Source organism: Bos mutus, chromosome 29 (genome assembly GCF_027580195.1).
Source record: "Bos mutus isolate GX-2022 chromosome 29, NWIPB_WYAK_1.1, whole genome shotgun sequence".
In the NCBI taxonomy this organism is placed as follows: Eukaryota; Metazoa; Chordata; class Mammalia; order Artiodactyla; family Bovidae; genus Bos; species Bos mutus.
The window spans coordinates 27954080-27969212 of NC_091645.1; the positions used below are offsets into that span (position 1 = coordinate 27954080).

The 15133-nt window shown below is 55.2% G+C and overlaps 1 protein-coding gene across 2 annotated transcripts in view; it reads left to right on the plus strand.

Moving 5' to 3' along the window:
• The first annotated feature begins 201 nt into the window (after window positions 1-201).
• PKNOX2 (PBX/knotted 1 homeobox 2) overlaps window positions 202-15133 on the plus strand; it is a 298165-nt gene continuing 283233 nt past the window's right edge. Inside the window, exon 1 of one of the 2 annotated variants that reach the window (XM_070365178.1) lies at window positions 202-301. The gene's annotated coding sequence lies outside the window, so the exon portion shown is untranslated. Of the gene's footprint in view, window positions 302-569; window positions 657-15133 lie in introns of those variants that run through there. The other variant, XM_070365177.1, reaches the window with a different exon arrangement.

Below are 15133 nucleotides of genomic sequence, written 5' to 3' on the forward strand. Positions count from 1 at the left end.
TCTTGAGAACAGGAATAACTAACCAGAGTGTCATCTGAGCACCTTTTCTGGGGCCAGGGTAATGAGAATTATTCAAATGCAATCATAAAAATGAGGCCAGCCAGGCAGCAATGGGGTGGAGCTGGGAGAGGAGTGGGGGTAGGGGGAAGGATTTCTTGCCAGTCTTAAGTTTCATAATTTCTGGGGAGTGCTCTCAGGGTCCACAGAAGAAAATTTCCCCGCATCTCCACCCCGCTGAACTCAAGTTGTCTGGAAGCCCCGCCTCGGTTGTCTGCCGAGGGGGACTTGGCCTGGGTTGCAGGTAGTATCCCCGAGTTCCTGGAGGGCAGGGGGTGGGGGGTCGGCTGCGTTCTTCCGTCGGAGGCCACTTCTCACTCTGAGGTTTTCTCCCGGCAGCCGGAGCCGGCTTAGACGTCTTAGAAAAGTCTCCAGCAGAGGGAGACACTCCGGCGGCTGCTCCGACTTGGAAGCGGCCGGGGCCGGGAGTGGGTGGGGGTGATGGGGGGGTGGGGAGAAAGGGGGAGTGGGGAGAGGGGAGGTGTGTGGAGGGGGGGGCTCCGGGGGGCGGGTCCCTGTGCCGCTGACGTCCCGAGCAGTGCTGGGAAGTATAGGCTGTGTTGTCACGCCGGTGTCAGTCTGATGAAGATTGGCATCAGGTAAGCTGTCATTCATTTCCATGTCAGAGACGCTTTTGCAGGCGGCGGCGGCGCGGCGGCGGCGGGTGCTGCTGCTGCGGGCGGCTGCCTCAGAGCGCGTGTGTTTTATTCCAGTCCCCAAGCCGGAGTATTATTCATTGCGACAGGGCAAGGAGGAGAGAGGGAGAGAGGGAGGCAGCAGGGAGGAGAGAGAGGGAGGCAGCAGGGAGGAGGGAGGCAGGGAGCAGCGAGGGACGGCGGGAGCGTGCAGAGGAGCTGGGGAAGCGCCGGGAGAGCGCGGAGCGAAGCAGCGCGAGCGGCGTTGAGGCCCGGGAAGGAGGCGGCCCGCCCGCGCCCGGGCCCGGCCAGCGCGCAGCCCCGCCGCCCCGCCGCCTCGCCCCGCTCGGGCCCTTGGCGGGCGTGCATTGTCCACGAGTGCGAGGAGCGGGGCTGCGGACTCGGACCCCCGCGGGCCTAAGACACCGTAGCGGGCGGGCGGGGAGCTGCGCTCTGGGTGCGCCGGGGACCCGAGTAGGGACTCGCGCGCGGGCCGGCGGAGCCCCGGTGCCGGGAGCTCCGGGCTGGGCGCTCCGCGGGGGAGGCTGAGATCGGCGGGCCGGCTCCAGGTTCGCTTTCTTTCTCCCGGCTTCGGGCGCCCTTCGGGCCGGCGCTTCCTTGGCGCCAGCAGCTTGGAGCTGCCTTCGAGCGGCTGGAAGCCGGAGCAGCCCCAGACTCGGGCCGGGTGGCTGGAGTCCGGGAGCCGCGGCCGCGTCCTGCCCGGCCTGGGGAGCCGGGACGAGTGAGGGTTTGCAGGCGGATCCGTGGGGACAGCGGAGCACGAGCTGTGGATCAGGGAAGCCGGGATCGCACGGACCAGGCTCGGGGACCCTAACGCGGGAGGAGCCGTTAATTTGTAGCGTTACTAGCTTTCCAAGGATTGTTGGGAGTCTTTGGCGAGGTGTGGGGAGGCGTAGGGGCCCTAGGCTAGATTCGGGAATTGGAAGCCCTCCTGGCTTAAGAACTAGGGCACGAGTTCGTAAGAGGTGGGGTCGGAAAGCGCTCAAAGAGAGAGAGCCGAGGGGGATGGGGCAGGGTCCCGAGTCTGCTGCGCAAAGTTTGCGTTTCTTTCGGGTGAGGCGTGCGGGGCTTTCCCGACTCCAGATCCAGAGGAAGAAACGAGCCACGCGGGCCGCCTTTTCCGGGGGCTCTCAGGGGAGAACCCGAGGTTCCGGCGCTGTGTGGAGACCAGGGGCTAGGACTGGGAGTAGGGAGAGGGGTGGGCGGTGGTTGTGCATCAGCCCTGAATGAGGGCTGGGCTTCGGGACGAGGTTAGAGTTCGGGTTTTTAGGATCCAAGCTGTTTTCAGAAGCCGGATCTAAGGGCCGCCAATCGAATCTGCACACCGGTCAAAGCAGGGAGCCGGAAGGCTGGAGTTAGGGGCCTGGGCTTACATCTGAGGCTGGAATCGGAGGAACTGGTGGCGGTTTTTAAGGTTTAGCCACGGGTTCACGGCTTTTTTTGGAGGCGGGGTGGGGAGTTAAAACTATTGGAATTTGGGGAGGGTCGCGCCCGGGAGTCCCCACTCTCAGTGGGTTGAAAAACGATTAGGTAGGCAATGAAAGTAGTTGATGGGCGCCATGGCCGGCGAGCCCCAAATTCCTGCCGCTTATCCCCGAAAGAGGATCTGGAGGAAAGGACTTGAGGAGCGCAGGACCGGGTCCTTGGAGAAAGATTCCGGGAAGCGGACAATTCGAAGGGGTGTTCTGGGCGAAGCGACAGGGTAGCCTCGCAGGGCCAGGGATGGATAGGGACCTTGGCGGCTCGGCGGGCTCCGGAAGCCACTTGGAGTCTGCGGGTGCAGCGCGGCGGGGTGGGTGCCGTGGCTCGCAGGGGCCGCGGCCTGCGCGGGGGGCGCTAGCAGTAAGGCCTCGCTCCAGGCCTGGGGAGTCCGGGCTGCGGCGGAGGGCGTGCTGGGCTCGAACTCAAGCGCCCGGACCGGAGCCGCCAGCTGTTGACCCGCAGGTTCTGTCTGTACTTCCCCCCGGCCTCGTCCGGAAGCCCACACGCCGGGCCGCCCGTGTGACGATCCGCTTGAGAAAGGGGGGGAACTTGGGGTCCTCTGCCCTTAACCCTTTGCCCCAGTACTCCTCCAGCGTGTTGAAATGTTTTCCAACTAGTGGAAACCGAAAGCTTCACATCTGAAGCAGATTTAGACTATCTCCTCCTCTTCAAATTTAAGAAAATGATGGTGTCCAAACACAAGCTCTATTACGCAAAGTCCTGGTCCCTAGCCCGACCGCGTGCCCTGCATTCTGGCCTTCCCGAGGCTTCAGGACCTTGGTGGGCGGAAGGTAGGGCGGGTCTCCTGTCTCTGATCGCCCACTCAAGCTGCACCCCTCTTGGCTCTGGCCTAGCTTGGTGGGGCCGGGGAGGGGGAAGAGAAGTCCCGACTAGGAACGGAGATTACCCCTTGGGCCACTGGAGAAGCAGAGTTGGGAAGTGAACAGGAGGAAGATTTGAAATTTCTCCTTTGCCATCTCAAACCCACTGTCCCAGCACTCTGCACACACCGCGCCCCTCTCCCGGGCAGCCAGAAGGCGCTTCCGGGACGCAGAAGGCGCGCGACCCACGAGTGGCCGCGGCGGCCCCGGGGCGCCGCGGCCGCCCGGCGGCGGAGCTCCGAGGCTGTTGTTTTGCAGGCTTGGAATTCAGGCGCCCTCTCTCCCGCGGAGAGCCCGAGGGCGGGAGGGAGCCGTGACCCCACGGAGACTCCCCGGTCACCGCCTCCCGCTTTGTGAGCGCGAAAAGCATGAAAGCCGAGAGAAAGGGATGCTGTTCAGAATAAGGGGCGGGGGGTTACCGGAGGGAGATGGGCCCGGCCACCGCTCACAGTAAAATGCCTCGTGCAAATTGCACTGAAGTGTACCCAACTTGAGACTGGCTGTTTTATGATCCGTTCTGCGAGTTTACAGCTCTCTGCTTTTAAGTCCATAGATTGCTTTAAGTTAATGAAAGTGCTGCTTTCAAAAAGGGCTTTTATTGTGCGGCCCTGGCAAGTCCAGCACCTCCCCTTTACTCTTCCAAAATGGGCCTGTTTAGAAAGAGGGAGCCTCCTGGAGTTTTCACATGGACAGAGCTTGGGGGGAGGACGCCGTATGACAATGAGGATTAATAAAAATCAATGTCCAAGTCATTCGGCAAGAGGAGCTCACTTCTTTTCCAGTCCAGCGCCATCTGTACATTCCTGTCTTGCCTTTTGGACTTGCACTGAGTCTGACTGCAAATGTGGCGGGGTGCCTCCCCCTGACACCCCCCTCTCCACATTGCTTTATGTAGGCCTGACCTTGTTCAATTAAACTCAAACTGGATTTCAGGATTTCAACTGGCTGCCCATTCAAACTGCAACTAAAATATTTACTTGGGACTGGGGGAGGGGCTTTGCCTGGCATTCAGGGAGATAGATGTGTTAAAATGTCAGGGAGGATGGCTGGGAACCTTGAGAAGACACATGGAAGGCTGTTTTCCTGGGCTTTTTTCCTTTTCTCAATCTATTTGGCACAAAAGGTGAGATGACAAGGTTTTTGACTAGGTCCTAACACAGAAACTGCAGTGGGGCTGGCCTGCGGCTTTGACCGCATGTCATAACCATTTAAACTGTGGTTAGTTGTTCAAAGCCCAAAGCTTCTCCAAGCTGGGTTTCATTAACTCTACACCAGTTGCCTGGAAGTTCGGTAGCAATAAATTGTATAAACACATTTGAAGTAAGTTAGTGATGAAATAAGGAGAATTACTGTCTTGTGAGTGGAGAATCCTGAATTCATGGAGTTCTAGCTTAACTGGAAACATACCTCCTCTTCCTTGGCCTTGATGTTTATGGGTGTACCAGAGTGTGTGTTAAATTTCTTTCTGCTATGTCCATCTTCAACCTGGGGCTGTAACTCATTAGGGACCAAGGCATGCCTAGAAAGCAAAAAAGCTGGGTTTTAAAGGGCTCTCTATTAGCCTGGTTTAGAAACCAAACCAAACCCATCAACCTGACTTCCTTACCCTGGATGAATGCAATGTGCAACAGAAACAGCAGCAGAGCAGACCAAATTAGATTTTTAAATGTTAGCGGCTTAATAATACTGTGTTGTTAGCAATTGAATTTGTTTTTATTAAAGAAACAACCTATAAAATTTATAGGCTTCCAACATGTTGCAAGATTTCCTTGCTATTTATTTAGCCTCCTCCCCCTCTTCTGAAATTCTATCTTCAATTTCAAACTTTTTGTTCCCGATTTATTTAATTTGGAGCACATTTTCTAAATTAGTTCAAGGAAGGTGAGAAATGCAGTTATAAGTTTTTCTTTTTTCCTGTGCCGTGCGGCACCAGGACAGCGATGCTGTAAGATATATATAAATGTGTGATGCAATTGCCCGAGGTGCCGGCATGTGAAGCAGAGTGTCTGGATCAAACAAAATGCAGATCAGTGTAGGGAGAGGATGAAAATGATGCCACAGAGGAAGTTACGTGGGGAATGAAATCATCACGAGCCACCGTTAGCCTTGATTCTAGCCAACACACCATGCTTTGTATGACACTTCAGATGAGATCCGTGACTTACTGAAGATTGAATTAGGCTGAGAAGCCGAATTTTGGAGGAGGAGCCTTACTGGCTGGGCTCGTCCAGGCTGCATGGCCAGGCTTGTTGCGATGAGGATCTGCTAATTTAATTAAAGCTAATACCTGGTGGGACTTCCCTGGTGGCTCAGTGGAAAAGAACCTGCCTGCCAATGCGGGAGACCGGGGTTTGATCCCTGGGTCTGGAAGATCCCCTGGAAGAGGAAATGGCAACCCACTTCAGTATTCTTGCCTGGAAAATTCCATGGACAGAGGAGCCTGGTGGACTACAGTCCATGGGGTCAAAAAAGAACTGGACACAACTGTGCGATTGAAGAGCACCAACAATGCCTGGTGCGAAAGGGAGGAGGGAGGTGATGGAGGCTGGCAGGTCAGCGTGCCGCGCGGTGTTCAGGCTGAAGCTTGGGGCCCTGGCAGTTTTATGCCCTGTGACTGTCTGGCTTCATGACTAAAGTGGCTCAGCTAGCTAAGCTTCCAGGTCTTGGTTTCTTCGTCTGCAAAGTGGAATGTCTCACACAAATTCCTCATTAGGCCCTGAGAAAGACTGCTGCCTAATCCCTCACTCTAAATAATAAAGGAAATTGGAGGGAGGAGACTTCTGAGAAGTAAAGTTGCTTTCTTTGTGTTTTCTTGCTCTGCCGAGCCCCAGAGCTGGTCCCCACAACTCTCAGGAGTTCCCAGTTAGACTTGGGTGGAGGGACTGAACTCCCGCCTTTCTTATATCCTAGAATTTGAAATACCTGCCGTGATTCCAAAATCCACCTGGACTTTTCCTGGAAAAGCAATTAACCCCGAGCTGGGGGAACCAGGGTACTGATTCCCAACAGTGCCACCTGGAGTAGCTTTCACCCATCAGATGAACACAGAATCTGACCGATCAGAAATGTTGTCTCTTTTCTTTATGTCATGGGAAGAAGAGGCTGGGGTTGGGGGTGGGGGGTGGGGGTGGGGAGCAGGGTGGGCGCTGGTCTGGAGCTAACTGCAGCTTGAACCTCGCTGAGCAGCTTCCACGCTGGCAGATCAAAGCAGATTCTGGGCCAGAAAGCCTGAGAAGTTACACCCGGCCCTTACACAAAAGTGCATATGCACTTGGAACCTCCTTCCGTTCCGGCGCCTGATTTTTCAAAGCTAGCCAGTGATACTGGAGACAGGCTGCAGTGGAATGCTTTGCCTTTAAATCTCCCTCATCCGGGGGTGGGGGGAGACTTCTTGGGGTAATTTTTCCCTCCGCACATCCTTCTCCAGTGGTCACAGGCAGCATCTGTTTCCAGTCTGATGGGGGAAGAGCTGGGACACACAGAATGAGGGTGGAGGGAGATGGAAGGCACTCCTTCCACCAGAGCTCGACTTTTCCTCGGTCCAGATCCCCCAGGAGGAAGGAGGAACCAGCCCTGGGCAGCTGGGGAAGAGCTTGCTGCCAGAGTGTTGTCTTGAGGGAGATCTGCTGTTTGGCTTGGATCTCTCACCCCCCAGCCCTGCCCGCCTGGGTTTCTAATTACAAGAAGGCTGGTTCTGCTAAGACCTATCTCACTAAAAACACATCTTAGTGTGTAATAAGAAACCCTAAACCAGGCAGGATATTTTAAAACTGAAGCAATGAAGATTAGATTAAGTTCTCCACCAAACAGCTCCGCTCTCATATTATTTTTGGCTGGAATGTGGAGAAAAGCCGCTAGCCCTAGGGCCCAGGGCAGACTCCGGAGGGTTTGGATGGGGCTGGGGAGGGTGGCGTAACTGTTACTTTCTCTGCTCAGTAGGAACATGGCCAGTTTCAGTACAGCTCAGGCCAGGCAGCGGGGTGCCTTGTGGGGGGAGGAGGGAGCCTGAGGACAGGGAGGAGACCCTACCCAAAGGGGCCAGAGAGTGGTCCCGAGTCAGCAGGTCACAGGGCACTGAGAACCTTTTAACTCCCTCACATCATCTAGTCTTCTGTGTTCAGTTTATGCTCCTACCCGCCCCCCACTGCCCCATCCCAAGCCTAGTTAACCCAGCCATCCGCCACGCGGCCTTTGCAGGATCCTTAGTTTGTACAGGCTTTCCTGACTAAGAAGGTAAAGAATCCACCTGCAATGCAGGAGACCTGGGTTCGGTCACTGGATCGGGAAGATCTCCTGGAGGAGGGCATGGCAACCCACTCCAGTATTCTTGCCTGGAGAATTCCATGAACAGAGGAGGCTGGCTGGGGGGCTACAGTCCATGGGGTCCCAAAGAATGGAACGTGACTTTCACTTTCACTTCAGTTTATTGGGTATTTTTCTGGGTGGAGAGAGGAACAAGCAGTTGTGCAGACTTCCTGGTAATAGAGTAACCAATAATGGGGCAGAAGAAGCCCTCACTGTCTTGACCAGGATGGGCAGCAGGGGGTCTATTCAACCCTTTGTTCCTTCATTCAGCAAATACTTAGAGTGGCTCCTCTGTGCCTGGCATGGTCCTCGGCACTGAGGACGCAGCATCAAAAACAAATGGAACGAACACACGTGACCATCAGGTAGTTTGCTGCAGTTTGCTGCAACAAGTTCAGAGTACAGGTTAGCTTCAGAAAAAAACCACATCAGAAGTCTAACTCTACTAGTTACTAATCGGGTGAATTTAGACAAGTTGCTGTGGGCTTCCCAGGTGGCACTAGTGGTAAAGAACCTGCCTGGCAATGCAGGAGACATAAGAGGGTTGGATCTCTGGGTTGGGAAGATCCCCTGGAGGAGGGCATGGCAACCATCTCCAGTATTCTTTCCTGGAGAATCCCATGGACAGAGGAGCCTGGAGAGAGAGAGTTCATAGGGTTGCAAAGAGTCGGACACAACTGCAGTGACTTACCATGCACACACAGACAAGTTGCTTACCATCTCTGATTCAGTTTCCCCATCTGTAAAGAGGGAAATAGAAGAACATAGCTCATAGAACTGTGGAGAGAGGGTCTATAAAGTGCGAGCACAGTGTCTGCCCCTCAGGATGGGCTCAGTTGGTTTTCTGTCCAGCTTGTGGCTTATCCAGCCTCCCCTTTCCCTTGCCTTTCCTTCCCCAGGACATGGCCTGGGCCTCCCACAGGTCACTGGCACAGCAACAAGTGCTGAACAAACAGCCGTGTGCTCCCGTCTGCATGCAGACTTCAGGAGGGGCTGTGGTAGAAATGGGGACACAGAGCGTGTCCCCAGGGACTGTGCAGCTCCAGGAAGGACAAAGTTGACCCACAAAGGACTGAGAGATGCGTGTGCATGCACTGAAGTGAAAAGAAAAAAAAAAGGTAGAAATCAATTGTTAACAACAGAGGCAAGAGGAGGATGGGAGGCTGCCAAGTGATGGGGGCTGAGTGGAGGTGAGCTCTCAGTTGGTCTGGAGTTGGAGGGGCAAAACATGAGACTGTCCAGGTCAAGGTGCTCCAGTACTGTCCTGGTGATGGCTGGCGGTGGGGGGTGGGTGGTGGGCAGACTGTACTAGGTTAAAAAGTCCAGCCTCCTATGACCACAGCCAGGGGGTCAGAAGGGGCCACCACTGCCTCAGGAGAGCCTCCCAGGCCTCCCTGTTGGGGAATAGGCTGGTTTCACGCCTTGATCTTTCAATGCATAGAACTTAGGATTATGATTTAGTGCAGGGGGCCAACCAGCTAATTTCACTCCCGGCTGTGATTCGACTCTCTTACCTACCATCCCTGCACTCCCTAAGCCAGGAGAGCAGAGGCTAGGCCCACACCCGGCCCTCTCGGGGGCCACGAAGCTGCTGATGCCAGAGCAGCTGGGATGTGGAGAACAAGGATTCTGCTCCAGACTGGCCACTGGCTTGCTGTTGACCTACAACATGTGACTGACCTGTGGATGTCAGTTACTTCGGCCATCTAACCAGGAGCTGGAACTTGCTCTCAGAGGCCCCGCTCAGCCCAAAGTTCTGTGATCCTGTGTTTCCTTCCATGGACTTGATTCACACAGAGATGGTCATTGGAACCACTATTGAAACACCAAACCAACAAGTATGACGCGTAGCAGCCAAGGCACGGAGTGTGAGGGCTTGGCCCTGGGGTGTCCTTCTGTTGTAGGGTCTCCCAAGACAATGGGGAGTTGACAATGGCTTTGGCTTGATCGATGGCCTTCCCAGGGTGAATGGGCAAGTCTAGCAGTAGGGGCGGGCTTCCCGGGTGGCACAGTGGTAAAGAACCCACCTGCCAGTGCAGGAGACACAAGAGACATGGGTTCCATCCTGGGTCAGGAAGATCCCCTGAAGGAAGAAATAGCAACCCACTCCAGTATTCTTGCCTGGGAAATCCCATGGATAGAGGAGCCTGGCGGGCTATAGTCCCTGGGCACGACAGCAACTGAGCACATAACTCACAAAGAATGGTAGGGACAGCTCCATGAGGTGGCCTTTTATCTGAAGACTCACCTGCCTCTTTAAAAAGTGCCGTTTGCTTCTTTTGTTGAGCTAGTGTGGTGCTGGGAGAAGGGTCACTGGCTTTGGAGCCATTCTGTGTTCTGACCCTGGATCTACTACAACTAAGCTTGTGTCCTTCGGCACATCATCGAACCTCCCTTAACCTCACTTTTCTTAGCTGGACAGGCTGCTGCTGCTGCTGCTGCTGCTAAGTCGCTTCAGTTGTGTCCAACTCTGTGCGACCCCATAGACGGCAGCCCACCAGGCTCCCCCGTCCCTGGGATTCTCCAGGCAAGAACACTGGAGTGGGTTGCCATTTCCTTCTCCAATGCATGAAAGAGAAAAGTAAAAGTGAAGTCGCTCAGTCGTGTCCGACTCTTAGTGGCCCCATGGACTGCAGCCCACGAGGCTCCTCCATCCATGGGATTTTCCAGGCAAGAGTACTGGAGTGGGTTGCCATTGCAGGATAGTAATAATACAAAGCACATAGGACTGTTGGGTGAAGAAGGGAATGGCAACCCTTGGGGTCGAGAAGAGTCAGGATTGAGTGACTAACCCAACAAGAGGAGTATTGTGACTTTTCTAGAAGAAAGTATCCATAAGCGTTCACGGTGAATATTAGCTTTTTTCCCCCAATTAGAGAATTTTCTCATGCACTCTCTCGTCTGAGCCTCTCAACTTTGTGACGCTGTCTCACTTTACAAGGGAGAGGAACCTGGGCTCAGAGAGTGGCGGAAGCGACAGAGCCAGGAAGGGACGGCAGATGCCTCTGTCTGTCCAGGGGGACACACGGTAATTAGGGTGGCCTGCGTCCACCTATGATGATGAGGGCTCTTTCTTTAGCCTTCCAGAGACAGAACAAGCACCGCTGAGCTCTAAGAGCCTCCGTGTCCTGAACTCTACCTTGCCCTCTCCTGAGAGTCTCTTCACAGGAGCCGCCTGAACCCAGCTCCCCGCCACCCAAACCTTTGTTTGGCAAACTGCGGGTACCTCCCGGCTGTTATGGAAACCCAGACTATCCGCGTTGACGGATTTAAGTTCCGCCGGGGAGGGCTCGGGACTGAGAACGAGCTCCTGTCACCCTGAGGCCCTGGGCGCATACCTGGAGTCTCTCTGGGCTGCTGTTTTTTCACTTCCACAAAGCTTTCAGGAGGGCTGGGGTGCCTGGCACGGAGATGGGGAGGTGGGTTTCGGGCAGGGAGGCGGGGTGATGGCAGGGGCAGCGGGTGGCAGAGCTGCAATGCCATCACCCTGCGTCCACCGGCCGCCGCGGCTGGGAGGTGGCTCAGAGTGAGCCGACTGATGTGATGTCCTGGGGCTACACGTGTGGTCCTCTGGCTCTCCGTCCTGACAGACACAGGGGACCCTGAGGCTGTAAGTGGCAGGGCCTCTGCTTGGGCTGAGTCCAGGGTGGTTCAGGGAGTCTAGATGGAGCAGGGGGAGTGAGCCCACACCCAGAGGTCCCTCATGTGGTCCTCACTGCGCTGTCCCTTGTCTCTGAGTAGTCTCCATTCCCAGGCCTGTGCTGAGCCGGGGGTCCAGGGCTGTCCCCACCCTTTCTCAGGTGAGGCCCTGCTCTGTGTGGGTTGTGAGTTCAACTCCAGGTCAGGGGCTGAGAGAAGCAGCCCAGAGAGATTCCACATGTGCACCCAGGGCCTCGTGGTGACAGGAGTGTGTTCTCAGTCATGAGCCCTCTCTGGTGGTCCTTAAATCCGTCAGCGAGCCACCTGCTTAATGAAAGCCTGGCCATGTGCTGTGTGGTTCTCAGGGCCTCGTGTGTTTGACCTTCGACACGCCTCTTAGCTTCTCTGGATCTTGGCGTCCTCATTTTATACAAGGAGGAGGTTAGATAAGATTGTCCTCAAGGCCCCTTCCGGATCTGCTATTCTGTGACTCTGGGGGCTGTCCATGCTGGAGTGTGTGCTCCCGACGCCCAGGCGCCCTGCGTCCGGAGGAGGTGGTGGGCTCCAGGGGATGTTCGGCCCAGCGGTGGTAGGACTGCCTGGCTCTGACTAAGCAGGGCGGGGTGGGGAGAAGGAGATTTAAGGGCAGCCGGGTCTCACTTAATTTGGGTGCTGGAGCTGGCGAGCTCCCACCGAGGGGCCCTTTCTGAGTGGGGGGGATAGTCATCAAGCAGGAGAGACCAGCGGTTAGGGAGCTCAAGTCTGATGCTCTCCTGTGGCCTGAGCAGAAGTGGTGGTTTTGCACTGTTGCCTTGATGGGAGCGTGTCTCATGGGCCCATCTCCCTCCAGCCCTCTCTGGGAGGAGCTGACTAGATGCACAGTGGGGCGGCAGTCCCCTGGGGGTTCCTCACTCGTCGTTAGTATGACCCGGAGGACAGCCAGAGAGCTTGGTGGGACTCCCCAGCTTTCCCTGGGGGCCAGAGGAAGGCATCCCGTTAGCAGCAGTGAGATGGGAGGATGCTACCACCTGTAGACGCCCAGATTGTTGGGAAAAGCCCTTTCCAAGCTGGACGTCTGGTCTCCTGGAATACTCTTCAGAGTCGTTTCCATTGGCTTTGGAAGGGAGAAAAGATGGAGAGAGCTCTGCACTCGCGGGCTGTGCTCTGGGTGGTGCAGTTAGCTGCTGGCAGGGGACTAGGGGAACATCCCCCACTTTCTTTCTGCACAGAGTCCAGCTGCCGCCCGTCCACAGTGGGGCTGGATTCCGCTGGGAGGGAGGAGACCAGCTCCCATAGCGAGCATGCAGACCACGGGAAGAAAAGGGCTCTTCTGAGTCCTGTGATTTTTGAGTTAGCTGCACAAGTCCGCAGGAGAGTGGGGACCCTTTCACTACGTTCTGGGAGCACTCACTCTTTATCTGGCCATCATCATAGACCCAGGAAAGAAAGTGAGGCTCAGCATGCGTAAGAGAACTTGCCAAGGGTCACCCATCTGGTTCGGTGTCCCTCTGGATCAGTGGTCTTTTCAGCCCAGCTTGCTGCCTGCTCTAGGGAGACGTGTGTTTAGGGGTAAGTTGCTATGGATGGCTTGCTAACTTTTTTCTCCTTCTCTCTGCCAGCCTAGACCCTCTGCTCCAGCTCATAGCAGGCTCAATGTGAGATACAGGGCTTTGACTGGGTAGGTCACAGGTGATGAGATTCTGGCGTGACAAGGAGCATGACTGAGGCAGACCGGTGCCTCATGAGCCAGAGCCTTGGGTTTGAGCTGAGACTCAGCTGTATGCTTAGTGCATGGCCTTAAAAGCTGGCCCCACCATCCTCCTCAGTAAAATGGTGGTGATAACGCCTACTGGCCAGGACCACCTGAGCTAGCAGATGAGGATGTGTTGGCATATTACATAAACATAAACAAAAGTGCCTGCACTGTGCTTCACACGTAACATGTGGGGGAGAAAATCAGTTGGCACAGACTCTATGTTTCTTAATAGTTTAGGGTTGAGCACACATACATGCACACACACACACACTACACACACCCTCCTCATGCTCACTCAGAGAGTGATGACAACCCTGTTTAAGTGATTGAAAGCTGGCAGGGTGGCCGTTCACAATGGCCCCACAGCTGGGGCGTGAATGGGTGGTTTTCTAGATTCCCGCATAGAGTCAGCAAACCGGAATTGCAAGCCTACTATGTGCCAGTGGTTGTCGCCACTTACGTTTTCCCGTTTGGCCCAGTGAGGGGCCATCTCGGGCCTGGTGTGGGGAGGGTTGGCCTCTGCTGGGTCCCGTCAGTCTGCACCAGGCCATAGGCTCCTCCCTGTAGGTAACATTCATGCTATAGATTTTTACTGAACACCTTGTACATGTCAGACCTGGTGAAGGTGCTGAGGAGACCGTGAACTAGGCAGACAGGCACCCTGCCCATGGAACTCACAGTCTTCAGGGGAGATGGGCATTTGAGTTCTGTGAGTAATTAGTGAAACCATGATAAGAGGCATGGAGGAGAAGTCCAGAAAATGATGAGCACATAGCTGGGGGATGTGCGCTCCTCTGGGGATCTGGAGGGCATCCTGGGGACATGAGCTTCATGCTGAGGTTTAAGGGGAACTGGTGAGGATTCTAGTCACCTTGGGCTGGCTTTGCCTGACCTCGTGGTCACTTGAGGCCCTTCCTGAAGAGAGAGAGTAGGCCAACCCCTCATCCTGGGGGGCTCCTTTTCCATCCCAGGCAAGGGCAGAACAAGGTGAGAGAAAGCCAGTGGGCGCCAGAGACAGCCTGCCAGGGATTTTGCTCTCACTTGCCATCTCTGGGGTCACACAGAGTTGGACACGACTGAAGCGACTTAGCAGCAGTAGCAGCAGCAGAGTTTACCAGGCGGCTTCACAGAGCAGAGCTGATGCTGTTCCCACAGAGCCCCTCCCCCTAACCCATCCTTCCACACTCCTCCAGGGCACAGCCTCCAGGGGAGCCTTTAAACGATGCAGGCCTCCCTTGCCCATTCTTTCCTGGCTGGGGCCCTGCTCGTATCTGGGGCTGCCTGGTGATGTTGCCTGGTGATGTTCACATTCATGTCTCACCTGAGTTGATTTCTGGAAACCCCTTAAGGGCAGCAGCTGTGAGCTGGGGAGGAAGGCTCACCCTTCTTTCTTGGTACCATTGAGAGGACTGTATTCATCACAGATCTGGCCCTTCCCCCTAGATGGGATGAAGTCAACCTCTTGAGTTGTTTCCTTGGTGAAGTTGGAAACACTGGGAACAATAGATGAATATTTTGTAGTCTGGTCCTTTGGAGGGGGCAATGGAGAGGCAGGAGTGGGTAGCCAGAGAGAGACTGATGAGTTTAAGTGACTAGGGCTGTAAATGCAAAGTTAAACAGATGATTTAAAAAAAAAAAAAATGGATGCTTGCAAGGGAATAGCTGGTGGTACAGAATGGACCTTTGCCTGAGGCATCAGCATCCCCCGGGGTTGGCAAAGTGTATCTGCCTTGGGGTTGGAGAGGTAGGGCCTCACTTATGCCACAGGCTGGATGTGTGATTTTGGGGAATTTCCTAAGCCTTTGAGCCTGAGTTTCTTCCCTTTTGTGAAATTGGGAGAACAAAGACTCTGCAGAGGTTCGATGAGCCTGGTCTAGTCCCTGGTTGCTTGCTTGCTTAATTGTTTCAGTTGTGTCCAACTCTTTGAGAGCCTGTGGACCATAGCCCAGCTCCTCTGTCCATGGGATTTTCTAGACAGGAGTGCTGGAGTGGGTTGCCACGCCCTCCGCCAGGGTATCTTCCTGACCCAGGGATCAAGCTCGTCTCCTAGGTCTCCTGCATTGCAAGTGGATTCTCTACTAGGGAAGCCCCTAGTCCCTGGCACAGGGTACTAAAGATGTGTGGGTTCCTTTCCTGCATGTCCTTCTCTCTCCCCACAGTGCTGGACACAAAATTCCCCTTCAGGAGTCAGGAAGGAGTGGGTGCAGGGAGGTGTGGGCCTCTCTGGGGAGCCCAGCTGGAATGGCTGTCCGAGGACTGCAGGCTGGAGGCATGGATGTCAGAGCTGGCGAGTCTTCCCCAAAGGCCGGGCACAGTGTTCTGGGGCTCCCTCAATAATCAGAACAGGGTAAGTGGCC